Raw genomic sequence first — 13618 nt, forward strand, 5'->3', positions numbered from 1 at the left:
ACCAACACCTTTGGGGAGTTACGAGAAGCTCATCTTAACAATCATTACTTGTGCGTAAGCAAAACACCTGCGTGGAGCCGCCTTCTGACCCGCTTACACACATCCTACGCAACACATACAGAAGAACGGGTCCGCATCGCTGAAGCCTGGCGCTTTGCACGCCAGGTGCGATCCCTTCCGAAGAACATGACTGCAGACACCCATGATGGTCGCCGTCTCGCGCGGGCGGAGGCTTTTTCTCAACAATATGGCCATAAGCCAGGTTTCTTCTATGTGGATGCGGCCGGCCCACACCATGAGGGTTGGTACACGGCGGCCGTCATCCACCAAAACACTACAGTTCAGGACCTTACTTGCTGTGCCCCAAACATTACATTTGCGGAAGAGATCGCCATTGCACTGGCCGCCGCAGATCCAGAGTCCCGAGTCATTATTACGGACTCCAGGGGCGCCTGCCGAAATATTGAGCAAGGGTATATTCCAGACCGTTCTTTCAAAATTGTCCACGCATGCGAATACACAGGGTTTCCGACCCATCGTACCATCGTGTGGCCTCCGGCTCATGCGGGTCTTCAGGGGAACGAGGCAGCCGACGCTGCCGCCCGCGCGCTTACTCACCGGACGTCGCCTCATCCGCAGCCTGATCCGGAATTTAATTTCAATCCGGCCATCACCTTTAAAGAGATCACCTCTCTTTATCAAAACTTTCATGGTCTCTATCCCCCTCCCTGTAAAGGCCTCACCAGGGTGGAGGAGCGCTGGCTTCTCCGCCTCTATACCAATACTGTACTGTGCCCGGAAGTACTTAAGCACTTCAATTCTTCTTTCTCGGGCGCGTGCCCACACTGTGAGGAGGAGTTTTCGGACACCTACCACATGGTGTGGGCATGCCCTTCCAATCCTGTCTACCCACCCCACCTCCACTCCACTCGAGAGGACTGGGAGGCTGCCCTGCGCGACTGCTCCGAACTACATGCCCAACAGGCATTGGTAGCTAGAGCCCGGGCCGCTGCGGAAGCTACAGGGATCCCGGACTAGGGATCCCTCCTAGTGTTTGTAAGGGGCGTCCATCGACCTCTCACTACAAATAGGAATAAAAGTTTTCCTCCTCCCCAGTGACGTTCCAGCGAGTAATGGATAAGGTGCTCGCAGGCTTGAAGTGGCAGATTTGCCTAGTCTACTTAGATGACGTTGTTGTCTTCTCCTCAAGCTTTGAAGACCACCTTAGAAGGCTTCAGATAGTGCTGGAAACGATGAAGTCTTCAGGCCTGACACTGAAACCAGAGAAGTGCCACTTCGCCTACAAGGAACTGCTGTTCCTTGGTCACGTCGTAAGGAAGGATGGAGTACGCCCAGACCCCCAGAAGACGGCCGCGATCGCAGAATTTCCACAGCCTAATGACAAGAAAGCTATAGGCAGGTTTCTTGGATTGTGCGCTTATTACCGGCGATTCGTCAAGAACTTTTCGCGCATCGCTGAACCTTTGACCCAACTTACCAAGGTGGACATGCCTTTTAAATGGGAAATGCCGCAAGAGGAAGCTTTCAAAGAGCTAAAGCGCCGCTTACAGTCCCCTCCTGTGCTCGGGCACTTTGATGAAAACGCCGAAACCGAAATCCATACCGATGCAAGCAGTGTGGGCTTAGGATCGGTGCTCGTCCAGAAAAAAATGGTGGAGAGGAAAAAGTTATCGTGTACGCTAGCCGTTCACTGTCGAAAGCCGAAGCCAACTATTCGACGACCGAGAAAAAATGTCTCGCCATTATTTGGGCCACGTCGAAATTTCGCCCCTACCTGTACGGATGTCACAAAATTCGGCGCATTTTTGAAACAAACAAAGAAAAACGCCGCCGCGCGCACGGCGCCTCGCCGCCGCGGGCCGAACGGGGGAGAAGGAAAACCGCTGAGCGCGTGGCTCCCTCTCCCCTTCACCACCGCTCACCGTCACGGCGTGCGCCCAGGGAAGGAGTCATCCATCTCGAAGATTTCTCTGGAGCATCCGAGTTGCTTCTACAGCTGACGGGGGGAAAAGGGCGTAGCCTTGCGTGCACTAAGACACGTCCCCCTCGCCCGTCGGCGACGGCGCCACGCCAGAACACGCTCGAATCTTCGAGATGCGACCCGCCACCTCTGACCAAGCGCGGCCGGTGAGAAGAGGGAAGGGAGACAGCACTGCCGATGCTGAGTGTATGTGCGTGCCTACTCTGGCGCGTAGAACAAACAGATGTCGAAGCAAGCCTATAAAAGAAGGCGTCGACCGCTGTCAAGTCAGTCCGGACCGCCGTTTAAGCTTCATCGAAGCGCGCCCATTCGACTCCCGGGAAAACACCACTCGGCCAGCATCGCACCAACGAGGCAACCGTCGCCAGTCTGCGGGACGGCATCGTCGTGGAACTCTGGTCGTCGGACTGCCGCAGGCCCGGTGAACAAATTATGTCTTGTTAATTTACCTCTGTCTCGTGTGTTAGTGCACTTTAGGTGCAATATTTCCTCTGTATTGCATTTTCTCTCGAGTTTAACATTGCACGAGTTGAATTGTTTCATTAATCACTTTGTATGTGTTTGCACTAGTGATTGTGTAATCCTCTGTATCGTTTCTTGGCTTTATAAACTTTGTTTTGTTTGTGAACCTTTGGCTCCGACCCATTCTCTGGCTTGCGACCGACGAAAGCTGGGCACCAAATGACCAAAAACCTCTTGTCACTTGGCAGCTGGTCTTCGCTGAGCTTGCCACGCTGAGTCGAGGGCATCTCCTTAGAGTCCGAGACCGCTACCCCCCCCACGCTCTAAGGCTGTCTGGGAGCTTCACGCTAAATGTGCGTTGAAGTTGGGTGACAACGGACGACCATTCAAGGTGGTGCGCGATCACCATGCTCTGTGCTGGCTGGCCAATTTGAAGGATCCCTCCGGCCGCCTTGCTCGTCGGAGCCTGCGTCTTCAAGAATTCGACATAACTGCAGTCTACAAATCTGGCCGCAAGCATTCCGATGTAGACTGCTTATCGCGAGCCCCCGTAGACGCAGCACCGGAAGAGGAAGACGACGACGCTTTCTTAGGACCGGTAAGCGCCAGCAGTTTCGCGCAGCAGCAGCGCTCGGATCCTGAGTTGCAAAGCCTAGTTGATTATTTGAAAGGCAAGACCGCACAGCCTCCCCGAGGGTTCCAGCGCCAACTGTCGTCCTTCGTCCTTCACAATAATGTCCTCCTGAAGAAGAACTTCGCGCCCAACAGGACAGTGCATCTTCTTGTCGTGACCAAAAATCTCAGGCAAGACATTATTCATGCATGTCATGATGAGCCGACTGCGGGGCATCTCAGGATTGCTCGCACGTTGCACCGCATCCAGGAGAAGTACTATTGGCCGCGGCTAGCTACCGACGTTTCCCATTACGTGAAAACGTGCCGTGAGTGTCAGCGACGCAAAAAGCCTCCGACTAGACCAGCCGGACTCCTGAACCCCATACCATCGCCAACTAAGCCCTTTCAGCAAATGGGGGTGGACCTCCTCGGCCCCTTTCCGACTTCATCATCAGGTGACAAGTGGATCAACGTGGCCACCGACTACATGACCCGATACGCCGAATCAAAAGCGTTGCCTTGTGGTACCGCAACAGAAGTTGCAAAATTTTTTGTCCAAAAAATTCTCCTGCGACACGGCGCCCCCGAAGTGCTCATCACAGACAGAGGAACGGCATTTACAGCGGAGCTGACGCAAGCCATTTTAATCTACAGCCAGAGAAGCCATCGGAGGACAACTGCCTATCATCCACAAACCAACGGACTCACAGAGCGTCTGAACAAGACCATCGCAGACATGCTCTCCATGTGCATCTACGCCGAACACAAGACGTGGGACTCCATTCTGCCCTACGTTATCTTCGCCTATAACACTGCCGTCCTGGAGACACCAGGTCTACCCCATTCGAGCTTGTATACGGCAGGAAGCCGACGACAATACTCGACGCAATGCTCCCGCATGTTTCAGACGAAGACAACCTCGACGTCGCCGCCTACCTTCATCGCGCCGAGGAAGCCCGAAGACTTGTACGGCTTCGCATCAAATACCAGCAGCACACCTACGCCCGACGCTACAATATGCGCCGACGAGAAAAGCAGTACAAGCCAGGTGATCGTGTTTGGATATGGGCACCATTTCGCCGCCGTGGATTGAGAGAAAAGTTGCTGCGACGCTACTTTGGTTCTCCGCCGCATCGGTAACCTGGACTATGAAGTCAACCCCGACGGAACGACAGCATCTCAGCGACGACGCACACGCCCAGAAGTCGTATATGTCGTACATCTTAAACCCTATTAAGGCGAAAGCCTTTAATGTCTCATCGTTGTAAGCAGCAGTTGTCGACAGAAATGTCACGCTTTTAAGTTGGTCGAAACGGTCGTGCCGTCACAGTGCGCCAATTTCAAACGGGGCCAATTGTACTTTGGCTAGTAACCATGCAACCAAGTGAAGGGATCATATAGTGATGCTCCAAGTAAGTGGGACTGAGCTTAGTTAATTGCTTAATTACCCAATTAGCCTAATGAACTTATCTAGTCAAGCCATGTAAATAAATAAAACCGAGTAAGAAATTGGTCGAGCTCGGGAATCGAACCCCGGTCTTCGGAGTGCGAGACTAGCACGCTATCCACTCCGCCATGCCAGCTCGATGGTTTGGGACGAACAAAGGCGCGTCTACTGAATACGGTGTCTTAGCTCACTGCTATCCTCCTACCTTCCTTTCCGGCGAGTTGTAGGTGTCCACCGAGGTATGAGAGACAGATACATTTTCTTTCCTCAAAAAACAATTTACCAACGAGCGAGGCGTAGAATCGAATGGGCGATAGGACTCCGTGGCAGCGATGCAAGACGCTGTCGCGTTCCACTCTTAGAGGCGAAGCTTAACTTCTTAACCACTCATCAGTGACCGCACTTTAGGTAAAAAAAAGGCCCCCCCCCCCCTCCTCCCTGAATTGTGACGAGTGTCCACCGAGATATGTGAGACGAGACAGTTACTGCGCAATTTCCTTTCCTCAAAAACCGTTGCGTTCAAACGGCAACGCATCGCGCCGAACGGGTGGTGGCGTTCCGTGGACTCCCTGGCAGCGCTACAACACGCTGTCGCGTTCCACTCCTAAAAGCGAAGCGTAAGCGTCATTAATTAGCAGTTAATTAGTATGCAGGTATTAATCAGTAATTAAACATTATTTAGTGATTTGTCATCACTTAGTAATTAGTACTCAATCACATGTGACGCCACCAGTGCCACAGAAGCAGTCAAAGTGGTGCAGTTAATTAGTATGCAGGTATTAATCAGTAATTAAACATTATTTAGTGATTTGTCATCACTTAGTAATTAGTACTCAATTACATGTGACGCCACCAGTGCCACAGAAGCAGTCAAAGTGGTGCGGAAAACGCTTTCGCCTCTACGCACTTTAGATAGTCAAAGTGCCCCCTGAATTTTTACGAACGCTAAAGGACTCGAAGTTTGCATTATCCGTGTTTATTTTCATTTTAAAGCATCGCGACGATGCTTCTTTGGGAGGGGGGTAATGCCACGTATCATTGTAATGTCCGTTCGTTCGCGCAAGGCCGCACGAAAGGGTTGTTATCATTTTTGTTTGTGACGCGAGAAGCGACCGGACTACTCTCGATTGATCACAGCCACGAAGAGCGGCATCTACGTGTTTCCAGATTACTCTAGATGGTCTCGACCTGTTATCTCGAAGTTTTCTTGCCGGCTTTAAATTGAACGATGCCGCGAGCAGCGGGCATTCGTAGTTCGACGATTGACGAGCACGCTTGTTGCTTACGCCGCCACCGAGTGATTCAGTTCTTTTGCGGGCACAAGTCAGCCCAAATAAAGGGCTTCGTTTGCAAGTCTTTCTGGTGTCTTCCTGACCGCTGGACTGCCGTCACTACAACGTGACAATATAGATATTTAGGTGATGTGGATTTCCACCATAATAAACCAACTGACTAAATGGGTTATTCAAGTTCTCTTAACCTTACCAGGTATATCATCATATATTACCGTATGGGCTCATATAACCTGACACGGCAACTACACTTGCTTACTTATGCTTCATAAGAAGTTATACTCGTCTTACTGTGTGTCCCATATGGTTTCATATGTATATAATATACATTCATATGTTCCCATACGATTTAAAATGTGCCCCCACAAAATCATATGGGACTGTTTCAATAGGGACTAGCAACTAGGAGACAGGTGAGCCAAATAGGTCACGTGACATTGCGGTGTCATCACAAACTGCCCACCGGATTGTGAGCAAACTGCTTACCGTGACTGGTGGCAGTTAAATTATGGATTGGTCGCACGAGAAGAGCAATATGGGTCGCACAAGGCCCCACTGGTTGGAGCATGAGGGCGCCCAACGATGTAAGAATGCAAATAAAAGAATGACCTTAGGCATATATGTTCAAACAACGCATTGCGCTGTCGCTTGAAACTCTAAAGGCGGAGCTTAAGCGCCCCCTGTATTTTTTTTTTATTTCACCGCCAGCATTAACAGCCTGTGTATAATAGATGTTATCGTAATCGGCTTGAAGGTAAGACAGCTTATGCAGTTGAATTTTCTTGGCCCACCTTTAGCTGCAGCGCGAACGCCACACATGCAGTGATCAGTGGAGTGCTTTATTTTACCCTGGACTAGTGGCTGTACCTCGTTTTTTTTGTCGTTCAGCTTCACATTTTTGGTTGTCCTGAAAATACTGCGCCTTCTTTGCCTCCTTGTGCTGCCTTGAAGCCATCCGTCATTGTTCAATGGCCTCCTTAATTTTCTTACCCCACCAGCTCCGTGGCTGTCTTTCATTTCTGTAGCGGTTTGTCACCTCTAATTTTATATATGTTCTGATGAATAGTATAATCGGAATATAATCTTATTTTTTCAAGCGGCGCTTATCTTCTGCAGCCTGAACGCCTGCTGCCATTAGCACTATGAGTTCCCAGGTTCATTTTCGTTCCCTTTTTGTTTTCTGTATTTCCTTTTTGTTCAGGGCTCCGTATGCAGACTAGCACGCTTATGATAACTGCCTCAACTATGCCCCCCTCCTAGATCAAAAGCGTCTCTGCAGATTACTAGCGGATAAAGCGCAGGCTCGCCTGTGCCGGCGATAAAGCGAGCATCAAAACTGCAGGATGGGACCGCCGGACTCTCACAGTCCACATCCGCTTCCGCTACTAGAGCGCGCTGGGAGCTCACTTGCTCCTTTCGCACCTTTACAATACAGCATAGTTGCATGGTCCTGCGCGACACGCAAAGCGTACAGGCCAGCCGCAAAGAGTAGGGATTTTCCCCCTTTTTTCCGCTTTTCTGCTGCGTCATCATTACTTCATGGTGCTATCGGTATCTGCGGAAAGAAGGGAGGGTCATTGACCCTTGGAACATAACACAGCAGGGGAAGCCGAACGGCCGCGGGTAACGGTCACGGCCAAAGCCTTCGTGATGCTCCTGGAGAGGCAAGTGGAAGGAGGGCAGGGGATAAAATTTTTGTTGTAAACGAGAAACGCTTAGCATAGCACGTTTCCTTTCCTCAATGCGGCCGCTTGTTCAGGAAAGTAGTTTTCGGGAAGATATTTCATGCGGCAGCTTCCACTGGCACTTCTCTTCGGAATACCTGCCTGCGCTATCGAGGCCGTGATGTAGGCGGCGAAGAAAGCGATGCTCATGGAGACGCGGCCGAAGCGCAGCACCTTAGAGAGCACAGCGAACAGCGTCTGGCCCGGCACCACGACACCCAGCAGGACAAAGGCGACGGCGGCCATGTCTCCGCCCTGGTAGTACATCTGCAAAGGCCCCACGCATAGTCGCTCGCCCGAGGGAAGGCAGCCCCGGCTCGACCCGCGGTTCAGGTGGCTGGACAGGCTGCAGCAGAACACGGCCGCCAGGTTCCCTCCCAGAGCTGCGCCAAGGCGGGACGAAACGGCAGGGCATTGTTCTGCATCAACACTACCGAGAGATTATTGTACCACCCTCCTCCACCTGATTGTTCCTCTGAGTAAAAGAAGACTGTGTTTTTTTTTCTAGCTATGGAGACCCTTCTAGCTATGCAGACTGAAATGTTTCTGTTGGCATTGTAATGAACTGAACATCGGGGCAACGTAGCCTCTGAGATTCGCGCCCAAAAATAGGTGTTGACGCTCGAATTCTACTTCCGATTTCTGCCGATGATGGCGAGACTTGTGCTTCACTTTTTTTTTTTTTCTAACCTCTAAAAGCTCCGCCTTTTTGCACTCTTTTCGTGATTACGAGGGACGCTCATAAAGTTCGTATTAACAGTAGCGTATATTTATAACACACGGATCCTATAGACATAAAAATGAATGTGCGTCTTTCTAGCTTTAGCTGAATGTAGAAATGGTCATCAGTAGAGTACCACGAAACACCGCTACAGCATCAAAAGAATAATGGCACCACCAATAGCAAAAGCTGAAGCACATGGGGTAATGTGCTTTTCTTATTTCATAGGGCTCGACGTCAAGAAGATTCATGACGAGCTGGTGGCGGTGTGCGGTGACAATGCCGTATCTCATGATACTTCAAATGGCTCAGACAATTTCAACCCGGTCAGACAAGCTTCGACACCAAGAACAGAGTGGTCGACCGTCGCTCAGTTGGCAATTACATGCTGCTGATAGTGAAAACAGGGCGCGAAAAAAAAAACGGGACAGCGAAGTGAGGAAACAGACACTGTGTTTGTGTTTGCTTGTTCTCTTGGCTCTCCCATTTTTTGCGCGCTGTTTTCACTAAAACCATGTAACGACTAGCCCGGCTCCTTTCCGTAGCACAAATTGCTGCACATATGGAAGTTATGGGTCTTGCTGACCGGAGAATATCTGTGTAAGAAATGCTGCAAAAGGAAAATGGGTGTAGGCTCACTTCACGAACCCCGCAACAACATGCTCATAACGAAGGGTGCCGCGCTCTCACGAAGGCGTCCGCCTGCTCCACGAAACCACGGCTGACTCAGAGCAGGTGACGGTTACACGCGCCGGATCATTTGGCTATGAAATTTTGCTCCAACTCCCCTGTTAACGTCGTCATCTAGCGACTTATCCGCTTCCCTCGCATGAAGAGAACACTGCGCGGGAAAGGTAGACGTAATTGCTCAAGTAGTGGAGCTCTTTCTGAACTCTCAGAAGGATTATGAAGAACACAGGACAGACTGCCGACGGCACGGCTTTTATTGATGGCAAAAGTGCGTAGACTCGGGAGCGGAATATGTCGAGGAAGATAAAACTCCCACTAAAGACTCGTTTCGTTACCTGTGTTCTTTCATGCCAACATTACGAACCTTATGAACGCCCCTCGTAGAACGCGGTAGCCCATCGGTACACGCCAACTTTCATTTCTACTCATTGAGCCTTCAACACCCATAATGTGCCATTATCTCTGTCATTACCTCACGCCACGTAACTGGTGGCGTAAATTAATGACAGATGGTAGGTAAGCTTGCCGCGGGGATGTATGCAAACCGCCATCGCTGCGGCGGGGACGCAGGACAAAATATGGCCAGGAGCTTCCCCGTCCTTGAGATATTGAGGATGATCCATCTTATTTTGATTTAGTCTAGTAATTTGTGATTCCCTAGTGACATTGCCTTGCTAAGTCGCTCAGGCGATGAACTGTAAAGCGTGACCAATGTGTTAGACAGGAAGAACAGAAAGGTGCGTCTAAAAGTTAATATGCAGAAAACCAAAGCAATGTTCAATAGTCCGGGAGGGGAACAGCAGTTTAAAATTGGTAGCCAGGTGCGGAAAGTGGTAAGGGATTAAATCTGTCTACTTCCGAATCTCGAAAGCGATTTAACTAGAAGGCGGTGGAGCGCATCTGGCAGGATCTCTCATATCGTGAATGGTAGTATACCAATATCCCTCAAGAGACAGGTGTAGAGCAGATGCATGTCATCTGTGCTCACCTATGGGCAGAAAGGTGGCGGATAGTTAAAAGGACTCAACTAAAGGACAACACACCGAGCTACGAAAGAGAAAGGATAGGTATTACGTTATAGACGGGAAGAGGGCAGAGTGGGCCAGTGAACAAACGAGGGCTAATGACATCCTAGTCGAAATCAAGAGGAAGAAATTGGCATGGTTAGGGCATGTAATGCAAAGGCAAGATAACCAATGGTCGTTAAGAGAAATATAATGGATTACAAGAGAAGGCAAGTATCGCAGAGGGCGACAGAAAGTTAGATGGGCAGATGAAATTAAGAAGTTTTCGGAGTTAGGGGGGCTGCAGATATTGGAGAGGCATCTATCCAGCAGTGGGTGTAGTGAGGCTGCAGATGACGATGACGAATGTAAGTTGCGTAATAACTGAGCCTGCGGCACCTCCTGGCTGTTTTTTTTCGCTGCAAAAGACGGATCTTCTTTTCTCAACTAACTGCATCCAAAAACTTTGCTGGCGTTCCATTCAAACCCGTACCGTGAAAACCTAGAACGACTCTGTGATTTGCATGTGCAAATAAATTGCATTTTGGCCGAACCTAGGGATAGACTACCAAGAAGCTGTTGTCTTATAAGGCGTTACTGGCGAAAACAACCGGTGGGGTCGATATCTTTATTTCATTTTTTGGACTGTTGTAGCTTTAAAACCTCCGTTTTAAGCAAAATTGCTGTATTTTATTTATTTATTTTTTTACAAATACTGCTGTCGCAGAGGAGAGATATAGCAGGAGTGGGTACATATGCTAGTAAAAACAAGTAACATGGGTAGCATACAAATAGATAACACAGAAGTATTAAAAATAGATCAACAGGTCAAATTGTCAGGCAACTGAACAACAAACTCTTCAATTGGCAATAAGTGAAGTGAGCCGTCCAATCCATTCCAAATTTCAACAGTTAGAGGGAAAAAAGAATATTTAAATCAATCTATACGTGGTTTGAAAGGAACAATGTTTAAGTGTTAGTCAAATGTTTAGGGGAATCCCCCAAGGTGGAGTAGATTTGTAATAATGGAGTAATTACTCATTGGCATCCACCCGAGCGCAGCCATGCGGCTACAAAGCTGAGAAAGGCTACGGCTGAGAAAGCTGTATAGCTTTCTTTTGTAGCCGTATGGCTGCGCTCGGGTGGATGCCAATGAGTAATTACTCCATTATAACAATGTTTAATGGGTGGTTCCGTCGGGTTGCACGTGCGCTTGAGGACGGAAATGTGAAGGGTGCCTGAATGCCAGATGACGAGTGAACGATCTTCTGCAGCATAATGATGCGTTCACGTCATCTGTCACAAGAACGCAGTATTCTGTGTATACAGACGAATATCACTTTGTCCTCTTTATTCCTTTAACCAACATGAATATGTAGCTCCACGATCTTCCATTTCAGCCAAGGATAATAGAGCCTTTTTTCCCCTTTCCTGTGCACGCATTATCGTTCTTTATCTGCGGACAGTATTTACGAAGAAAGGATTACAGCTTTCGACCAAATAATTAAGAAAAGCTTGAAACTCGCAGCATTCATGACCACGCATTATAAAAAACACGTTAATTTCTTACGTGCATAGCAGTCAGCCACAGCGTTTTCAATTTGCATAGACAGCTCCATGAGGCAGTTTCTGGTCCCGGATATATGGCGTTTGTCGTCAGTGGGGTTCGAATCGTGCAGTGTTGCTGCTGTCGTTCAAGTCTGATGTTATCCAAATGGGTTTATTTGCGCAAGGAGGCGAGCATCACCCAACCGTTTTTGTTAAATATATAATACGGTGGAAAATTTCCTAAACAGGAAGAGGGAAGGAGGGATGCCCTCAGCGCATATAGGACAGGGTAAAAGATGTTGCCCTCATTTCTTAGACAAGTGGTAGCACACGAAGGAAAGAGGAGTGCAAGGAGAGAAGTTCTTGTATGTGGGTGATTCTTAAAAACCACAAGCTCTGGATGTCTTAGTTTCATAGGCGCTCGTAGAAAAATATAGCTTGTAAAGCCAATTTAACCCAGATCTTCAATGGTATGGTATGCTATGGCATGGTATGGTATGGTATGCTATGCTATGCTATGCTATGGTGTGGTATGGTATGGTATGGTATGGTATGGTATGGTATGGTATGGTATGGTATGGAATGGTATGGTATGGTATGGTATGGTATGTGGGCTTAACGTTCCAAAGCCACACATCGGCACAGATGTCGTGGGGTGGGCTTCGATTGAATATCGAACGCTTGGGGATCTTAAAAGTGCTTTAGCATTGCGCAGCACACGCTCGTTTGATGACATCTCATCTATCAAAATGCGATCGCCGCTGCTAGGATTCCATCTTGTGACCTTGCGTGCAGCATTCTAAAGTTACAACTGAAGAGCCACCGCAGCACCTTCCTTCGTACCTACTCTCGGTACCTTTTCATCATTACTAATTTTTCTACCAAGATGAGCACGCTGCAGTCACACCCAGAAATTTCGGACAAGCATACGTATTTACGGAAAGTTTTTTGTGAACGCAAAAATTAGACTATAACAATCAGCATAACCGCAGATCTCCCCTCGGCAGGCTTGAAACTTTCTTGATACCGTCAGAAACGTTCTCTATGTAGTCTTTATTTATTTATTTATTTGAAATACTGCGGACCATGCATGGTCCTAGCAGGAGGGGCACCTACAAACCTTTTGGAATACAAGAAATGACAAGCATATGCATAGAGAAAAAAAATAATAAGTCAGACAATGATTCAGATCCATGGTAAAACAGCGCGGAAAAAACACGAGGACGGAACAAACACGACAACACGAGCGCTGACTTTCAACTGACGATTTATTACGCACATGTGTACATATATAGCATTCCCGCCAAACACTAAACAGAACAAAAAAACACTGCATCATCACAGAAAATATTAAAACTACATATCTACATATGCATGCTCCAAAAAGGTGATTTCGCGGTTAGCCAGTGATAATGAGGGCCTACTAATGCATGCTGTACCCCCTTCGTCAATGTGATATGCCTCTACTATTTCCCTTACTATCTGATCCTTATGTTTGAAGATGACGGATGTCTGATGAAGCAATGGGGCGCACGTGTGCTCAGGTTGCCTGCAGTGAAGCGCCAAATTCGAACCGGCTGCCTTGTCCAAAGAATTATGGTGCTTCCTCAGGCGTTCGTTTAGACATCTCCCAGTCTGGCCAACATACCACCCACCGCAAGAAAGGGGAATCTTATAAACAACACCCTAGATGCACTCAACCCTCCTCTCTACGTGTGCTGTGGTACAACCACCACCGATCCTCCTTCCTAGTAGGGCCTCTCGCTTCCGCTGCACTGCTCGGCAAATGTTGCTTAATTTTCTGCGAGACGAAAATACCACATCAATTTGAAATTTTCACCCACCTTCTTCAGACGGTGTGAAAATGCGTGGAAGCGAGAGGCCCTACTAGGAAGGAGGATCGGTGGTGGTTGTACCACAGCACACGTAGAGAGGAGGGTTGAGTGCATCGAGGGTGTTGTTTATAAGATTCCCCTTTCTTGCGGTGGGTGGTATGTTGGCCAGACTGGGAGATGTCTAAACGAACGCCTGAGGAAGCACCATAATTCTTTGGACAAGGCAGCCGGTTCGAATTTGGCGCTTCACTGCAGGCAACCTGAGCACACGTGCGCCC

At 48.7% G+C, this 13618-nt stretch overlaps 1 pseudogene; it reads right to left on the reverse strand.

Moving 5' to 3' along the window:
* LOC149325424 (solute carrier family 41 member 3-like) overlaps positions 1 to 13618 on the reverse strand; it is a 64939-nt pseudogene that overhangs the window by 11270 nt on the left and 40051 nt on the right.

Source organism: Amblyomma mixtum, chromosome 10 (genome assembly GCF_055824585.1).
Source record: "Amblyomma mixtum isolate Tamu chromosome 10, ASM5582458v1, whole genome shotgun sequence".
Lineage (NCBI taxonomy): Eukaryota > Metazoa > Arthropoda > Arachnida > Ixodida > Ixodidae > Amblyomma > Amblyomma mixtum.